An 8,146-nucleotide genomic window follows, 5' to 3' on the forward strand; every position below is an offset into this window, starting at 1 on the left:
GGTCCGGGGCTGGCCCCACTTCAGCATGGCTTCTCAAAGCTCAGTGGTTTTCTCCCCTATGCTGTTTGGACTGCTTTAGTTTCTGATGATTACTGCCCATTTGAAGTCTTTAAGTGGCTTGCAGGGAATGAGGTAAATGTTAAGACTGTGGGAAAACAGAGAAAGAGAAACAGACCATTAATTAAAAGCTACATAGTCTGAGTAATACAATGGTAAAAAGCGCTGTTGCTATGACAGTGCTGCCCCTGGATGCTCCAGCATGAGTCACGCTCCTCCTGCTCCCTGTTCTGCTCTGCTTGGGTGCCTGGCTGCCTGCCTGCGGAGAGGGTGACGGCTGCTCGTCGCTCCTACCCAGACAGGGAGTAAAGGCTTGGGTGACTCACAGCAGAGATCAGAGGGGAAAGAGAAGTATTACTGCAGCCCCGATGAGCTGCGCTGGAAAACAAATGGGTGACTGGCAGGCAAATCTTGATTGACAGGGAAATGCATCAGGCTCTACAGGGCATCTGCAGGTGACTTCCGTCCTTCGCATTTCCTCCGGTGAATGGGAGAAAAGCATTGAATGTGTCTGTGCCTCAGTGTCTACCTCTATAATATGTGAAGGATGCTTATAGTACTCAGTGTTTAAATACTTTGAAATTTTGGGGCCAAAACTGTTTGGCAAACTGCCATGACTTATGATTTATTAATGATTTAAAGCCTGTAGATTGAAATATTGCCTGTACCAGTCAAAGGGGGAGTGCAGTTGATAGCCAGGACTAAAGCAGGTGTTAAAAAGTGTTTATTTTCTGTAAAAATCCTCATCAGAGGGGATGTTCTGAGGATCAGTAACCAAAGAGATTTAGCCATCCATGAATTTAAGTCACTTCAGAGAACCATGTGAAGATGCATCACCCCAAAAGTATTTTTAATTTTTGATGGTCTTTATTTGTTCTACTGCTTTGCAAAAAATCTCGGTGAGTTTACACTGAGGGCCACACATTCAGCCCAAATCCCTTCGTGCCTCCTCTTGCGTTATCCATAAGTAACTTGTGTGTCCCCCTGCTATTACTTTATTGCTTGAGGCAGACCTGCTGTGCTCTGTCCCTGGGAAAGCAGCAGTCAATGCTAATCTACCCTATGCCATGGTAGGAGTGCACAGAAGTGTACCACACAGAGAAGCCCACTGAATGCCAACTCTTGTTTCAGAGCTCTTTTTCTTGTTCTGCCATCTGTAAAATTTGCTGAGCTGACTTCATCATTTGCCCTTGCAATACACTGATGTTAGTTAATAGTGGGTGACTGCAGCATTCCCAGTGCAGTACATGTACATCCCCTGTTAAAACCCGGTGAATTAATCACCATTCAGTGACAATGAGCAGGAAAGAATGAGCAGTAATTTGCTGCTGGCTTTGGCTTTCCCTAACAATTTAGAAACTCTGCTCCTGTCCAGTGCAGCAGGTAAGAGAGGATTTCCATGTGTGATTCCACCCAGTAGTAGTGTTTGTTCTACACTCTTAAAGGTGGATGCATTCTGCTTAGGCACTGTCAGCATGTGTTACTCCAGGCTGGACATAGTCCATGTGAAATCAGTTAAAAGGTGCTTGCTAACTTACTAGATTAGACTCTGGTTATGTGGAGCCCGGATTCTTCAGACCTGGGATGAGAGTGTTACCATATGTGCCTTTGTAGTATCTAAACTGTTTTTGAGGTAAATTTCTGTTTTATTTCAGAGGAGCTGTATTCGGGGGGGGGGGGGGGGGGGGGGATTTGATGGGTCATCCAGGGGGCACATTAGCTTGGCCCTGATTTACACATCTACAAGTGAATTAGCCTGCTGAGAGCTCCTTTGTTAAGTTCCAAGGGGAGTGAGTCATTGGGCTCCATGTGAACCCGGGAGGAGGATCTAGAGCACTGGCACCAATGTTCTGAACCATCCCCGAGGGCTCTGCTTGCCTAGGTGATGTGACCTGCTCCTGTGGCCAGGGTCAAGTTAATCACCAGCTTTGAGCTGATGTTTCCCCACCAAGCTGGACTGGGCAGAGACCCTAGGCTTCTCACTTTCTCTGTAGCAGGTAGATTTTACTTTCACCCTTTGGAAATACTTGCATATATTCTACCTAATTCATTTCTGCTATTATATCACTTATTCTCTGATACACAATTTTGCAGGTTCAGCTTTTTTGTTTTACTCCAAAGGATTTAAGTATTTGGTCTAACTAAATTATAGGCTGCATACAATGTATTGTTCATGCAATTTAAGAATATCAGATACACAAGAGGCCTGACTGGATGATCCCATAAGTCCCTGTGGTGAAAACAGGACCCAGAGGAATCATTGTTATAAAGCAATAAGCAGTTTCAAAACAGCAAGAGCTGACAGTAACCCACATGCAAAGCAGTCACATGTACCATCAGGGTGATTAAGCACACACATGGCCTTTGCAATACATCATCTGACACTGATATAAGTGGCATATAATTGAACATTGCAGTGACTGTGTGCACCAGTGGAAAAAATAAGACTTTTTACAAGTCTTTTTTTACAAGCCTGCTCATGTCTTCCTCAGCACCTAGAGCTCCTCCTTGGATTTTCTTAGTGATTCAGCCTGTCTCCAATCTAGCAACACAGCCCAGTGAGTCCTTCACAGTAGCAGCAGGTACTTCAGCTGGTGTTTCTGGGGATTGCTTCTCTTGGTGCTGGCCATGCACAGGTTTGTGTCCCAGCTGGCTTCAGGACGTACAGGATCCTGCCATTTCTCTTCTGAAAGAGAATGCTTTCCATTGTACAAATATTAAAACTAACTTAGAGTTCTGACTTGCTCATTTAATTATGGAGTCAGACTGTGTGTCAAAAGAGTGACAGGAAATCATGTTTTTAACCTGTATTTTCTATTTTTGTACCTCTGAGATTAGAAAATAACAAAGATTACATATAACTGTATCCAGTTTTTAATGAAAAATGTGCAACAAATGGAAGCCAAGACACTTTTATTTAAATGTCATCATTTATCTTCATTTCAAGCTTCAGTTGCTTTCTCATCATAGAAATGATCTTTCAAACTCTGAGTAATGCTGGAAGGGACTGAAGCTTTTGGCAGGTGGCATAACTGCTTCTGTCCCTGCTGTCTGGGTGTGTTGCAGCTGCTGAGCGCTCCTGTCTCATCACGGCAGTCAAGCTGCCGTTTCCCGTCTCTGATGCACTGTGTGATTCTTCTCCGTGTGTGAGAGTGCTCTGCATAAAAGCATGGTAAGGGGAACAACTTAAATGCAAGATAACTAAGTCTAGCTTCATAAAAGGTGTTCTTGACCTTATTCCAGTCTTAGACTGCGCGTTTAAGAAGATACCCCAGCAGTTAGCTGGTTCAGCTAGAGCACGTGAAGTGTGAAGTGGGGGTGGGGGGGAGCTTGCACTGGAACTTTAAGCAGCAGCCACGTAGCAATCTGTTCTGAGCACCCGAATTTAAAGGCGATGATTTTGAGGGGCTGCTCTTACTTTCCGGTGGGCTCAACACGTTTGGTGACACACTTTTTTCCAAGCAGCCTGAATACATACATACAGGAAACCTGGCCGTGGAGCAGAGCGACCGCGCCGCCTAGCGGGCAGAGGCAGCTGCCGGGGCTGCGTGGGCTGGGCTGCAGTGGGACATCCTCCCTAGCAGCTCCTGCAGATGTCTTTTTTCTTTCTTTTTTGTTCTCCCTATCCCTGAACACAGAGCTAAGTGACCTGTTGTCATAATAAGAAAACACATGCAGCTTCTTAGCAACCTGATTAATTTGGGTGATGAACACCAGCATGTTCAGTGTGCCCCCATTGCTGGGGTACAAACTAACGAGGAATGCCAGCACCCCAGTGCACCAGACACTTGCACCTAGTGATCTCTGTTCCTCCACCATCATTATCTGAAAGCTCCTGATGCTGATTTAGATAGTTGATGAGTATACAGCCTTTTCATGGACAAGAGACAGAGTTAATGTAAGATCCTCAAGCCTGGGTAGTTCCTACACGTAGTGTTCACAAGCATAGATTGACTGAGAGTCCAAGAAATGTTTAGAAGTGACCTGCACCTGTGGTGGCAGATGGGAAACAACAAACAATTTGCAGTGTGAAATGTTGCTTCCAGATTCTGTTGTTCAATATATTATCAATGCATTCATTATCATAAAAGTTTAGAGAGCAAAACAATACATGCAATTGCTTTATCTGAATGCCTTGTTTTTCCCTCACTTGCTCATTGAACAAGTCTACCTAATGTCAGACTCAATAAAGTCAGGCAGCTGGCTATAAGAAGCAAGCAGAGCCTCATTAAGGGAGGCCCCTCATGCTTCTTTTGTTTGTGCTCATCTGCTCTACTGGAATGGACAAGAGAAGCATGAATATTTAAAACATTTTACTGAGGCTGGGAACCCTCTGAGCACAATTCTGTGGTTTATTTTTCCCCTCCTCCTCTTCCTCAAATAGCAAACCTCAAGGGCCATTGACCATACTCCTTTGCTTGATCTATATCAAGTGTTCGTCTCTGTTCAAGTTTGAACAGAGGTTAGAATGACAGAGCTTTCTTGGTTATTATGTTTAATTTGCAAAAGCTGACATCTAATAAAATGGTTAAAGTCAGTATTCATTTATGATAGTTGCATGTTTTAGTGATTTCTGTCCAGTGTTCCCTCACCCCCAGCAGAGTGCTGTGTGTATGGCCTTTCTCCCCAAACTGCGTTTTGTTGCCAGCCTTCTGCAGGTTTGGCAGCAGTTCGACATTGGACGCAGAATGTAGAGCCTCTGGCTGCATCTAGAGGAGCACACACAAAGAAACAGATCAGAGATACTTCAATATAGCAGAAAATTTAGTTAACTGGCACCTCTGTTTCTTGGAACTGCCTGTCTTCTATATCAGCCTAAATTGAGAACGTCTGACTTTTGGATAGATATATCAAAAGAACAAAATCAATGGACTTTTTGCATGGTAGAAGCAGGAGATGATGGGCCAGCGGTAAATTCAGCTTGCTGCAGTGAGGCTGTCACTCCGTATCAATTCATGTGGGAACCGGCCTTGCATTTCTTGTAGAAAATGGAGCACCTGGTGTTTGTGCTGCTGTCACTCAGGCTTGGGAGAGGAGTAGAGAGGTTGGATTAGCAAAGAAATGAAGATGCGTGCTCAGAATCTGTAGGAATAACATTAATCCTCTTCTTGTAAATGAGATGTTTTTCAGCTCTTCATACATGAAATGTTCATTCTGAAAAGAAACGGGAACGAGAGAAGAGTCCGATTTCTAAAATAGAAGTTAGAGTGAGAAGGTGGGATAGAGCAGCTGTGGTCCTTGGCCCATATCCCATTCATAGCTGAAATTCCAGGTGACCTCAACACAACGCATGTAACAAAAGGGATGCAGTACCAAAACTAATCTTTGAAGAGCCCTTTTTCTTTGTTTCAAAAAGCTAGGAAGTATGTAGAAATAATATCCTATCTTGGGGATAGGAAATGGAGTATGTGACCTTACAAGCTTCTCTGCAGCTGGATTCTCTCTTACATTAAGATCTGGGAGTTTTGCTACATAGTTCCCATGACCACTCCCTCTAGTATTAAGCCCTGCAAATCCCAGCAGAATCACATACTGGACACAGATATATACCTTCTCTCATTGTGAGATACTTCCTCATTTTCTTGGTGCCTCATCAATTTTTTGGCATGCAAGAGAGGAAAAGTAAAGATACTGTGAGATTTTCAGAGTTAATCAAAGTGTTGACAGAAATAAAGTCAATCTTTAAATGGGCAGAGAAGATGTTTTCTTTCCTTGTGCCTTTTGTTTAGTCAACAAGCAGGAGGGAATGTGAGTCCGCTGGGGAAAGAAGGGTTGAAAGCCAAAAGTTGGCCTTCCTGAGAAGCCTCAAGTATGGAAGTTGGAGGCAGGCATTTACACTCTGTTGCTATCTCCATACCAGGATGAGATGTACAGTCCTTCGCTGCTCCTCTGGTAGCTGGAAGGTGATCTGTGCAAAGTCTGCAGACAACCAGAAGTACAGCTGGCCTTATTACTAGTGAGGTTTACTGAGGATGGAGAAAAGATACCCAATACAAACAGGAAGACTGATGTACCTCAGTGAGTGATACTACGTTGAGTCCATTTAGGTTTTGTTTCAGTGACTGTTGGAAATAGCTTTGTTGATTACTTTTGATTCTGAATGGCAATCGCTGTGGTGGCAACACAGATTAAATGAACTGAGGATGATGTGTGACTTTTCTCCTTATGCTGGCAGATCTAGTTAGCAGCATGGGGCCCCCATAGAAGGTGAGAACTTCTGCTCATTTCTTGCTACCTGCAACTTTTTTTTTCCAACTCTGACAATGTAGAGTTCTTGGTGAGTTTCTGATTTTCACACTTTGGCAGACAGATGATGGAAGTTGCATTTGCCTTTAGATATTCTGTTGGGGAACCCAGATTTATTTTAGCACCTCATCAGGTTGTATCCAGATTGCAAAGAAGCAGCAGTGTTTAACTTCCCTCGTATTAATAACACAAGTGAATTGCACTTAAGTTCTGAGACAGAAGCTATGGGTGACTGAATGAAGCAGTGCAAGCAGCAAGTTAAAGTTTACCTGATAGAAGTGGGATGGGGAAGAAGACTGAGAAGTAGGAGTTATTGAGGCAGTCATGACATGAGCTTGAAAAGGCTTGCTATAGCTAGCACAATATGCAAAAAGTGTTTGCCTAGTCCAGAAGTTCAGTAGAAGCTTCTTGGCAGAAATGTCATCCATAACAGTTGGAGAATATTTATAAAGGTCTCTTCAACTGAGAAAAAATTTGTAGATTAGCACATGCTCTGGTGTGCAAAAACCTGTTTTAATAGACTGGGCATTCTCAGAGGTGGCTGCTAGTTGCTTGACCTTGTCTGCTTGTTCCCAAATTTGTTCATATTTTGGGCAACTTCCCCATCTGTGAGGATATGTGGAAGTTTTTTTGGTTTTGTTTTTTAAAGAAACTGCCCTTATACATTGGAGAGAGAGAGATACACATACTGTAGACTTCTTTTTAATGTGTGGCAAGGTTCTGAGAGCCAGCTTAACTTCATTAGGGGGCCTAAGGGCATAGACTGATGACTTCTAAAGATATCTAAGCAGTCCAAATGCTCGATTGCCATGAAGCTTGTAGAGTTCTGTAGACATCAGAAGGAATCAGTATATATTTTTAGTGTCAGACTAATGCGGTGCAATACAGATAATTACTGAGACATCGTGCTGAGAAGAGAGGGCAGGAGATAAGTAGTCCCTCTCTGCCTGATGCTCCTGGAAAACCTATTTTGCAGGCTTTCTGAATAGTTGCTGAGGAGGGATAATTTGGTGTAGTGCTTGTGCTAAATATTCTGGATGTAAAATCCTACTGGACAATAGCAATTTTAGGCTTATGACTGCACATACCTTTTTATCATGTCCACGTAAATAATTATCCTTTCAGAACTGATATAATCTAGAAGCAAAATCCAGTCAGTATACAAGCTTCTGTAAAAGGAAGTCATATATTGGCTATTCTCCATTAAATACCAATAGGTCTAGATTAAACTTGCTTACATCAGAAGATGGATTATCTGATTAATTTTTATAAGGAATAGAAGAATGGCTCATTTTTAGAAAACTTTATTGGTTTCAATGGAAAATTTTCAGCTCTATTGAGTGCCACTGCAGATGTGTCAATGACATATTCTCAGTGGGAACAACTGATATTTGTTTTTTAAATGCCAAAGCCAAAATTGTGAATTGGATTGTAAATTTTGCATAATAGTGAAATCTCTCCCTCTCTTTCTCGCTCTCTGGAAAAACTGAATTCATGATGAAGGAAACATGAGATCTAGTCTTTGCAGCTTCAATGGCAGGAACTGTGCAATAAATTGCACTTGTTTTTACTTCAAAAAAGAACAGCAGCCTGTAGAAATCTATTACTGCTTTGTCACATAATTTATCAGAGCTGTAAAAATCAAAAACAGAGCTATAGAAAAGATTAAGCACATTAGAATAGGAGTTCTCCTTTTCAGTCTTCTTCATTTTTCACTGTGTACTTAATTTTACAGCCCTGACATATTAAAAAAAAGGCTAGTCTTGGAATATGGGGCATTATTTTCAAAAGCATCTAAGATGCCAAAACGGGGTTGGACACCTAGATCAGATTTTTATGATAA

This window comes from Dromaius novaehollandiae, chromosome 10 (assembly GCF_036370855.1).
Source record: "Dromaius novaehollandiae isolate bDroNov1 chromosome 10, bDroNov1.hap1, whole genome shotgun sequence".
In the NCBI taxonomy this organism is placed as follows: Eukaryota; Metazoa; Chordata; class Aves; order Casuariiformes; family Dromaiidae; genus Dromaius; species Dromaius novaehollandiae.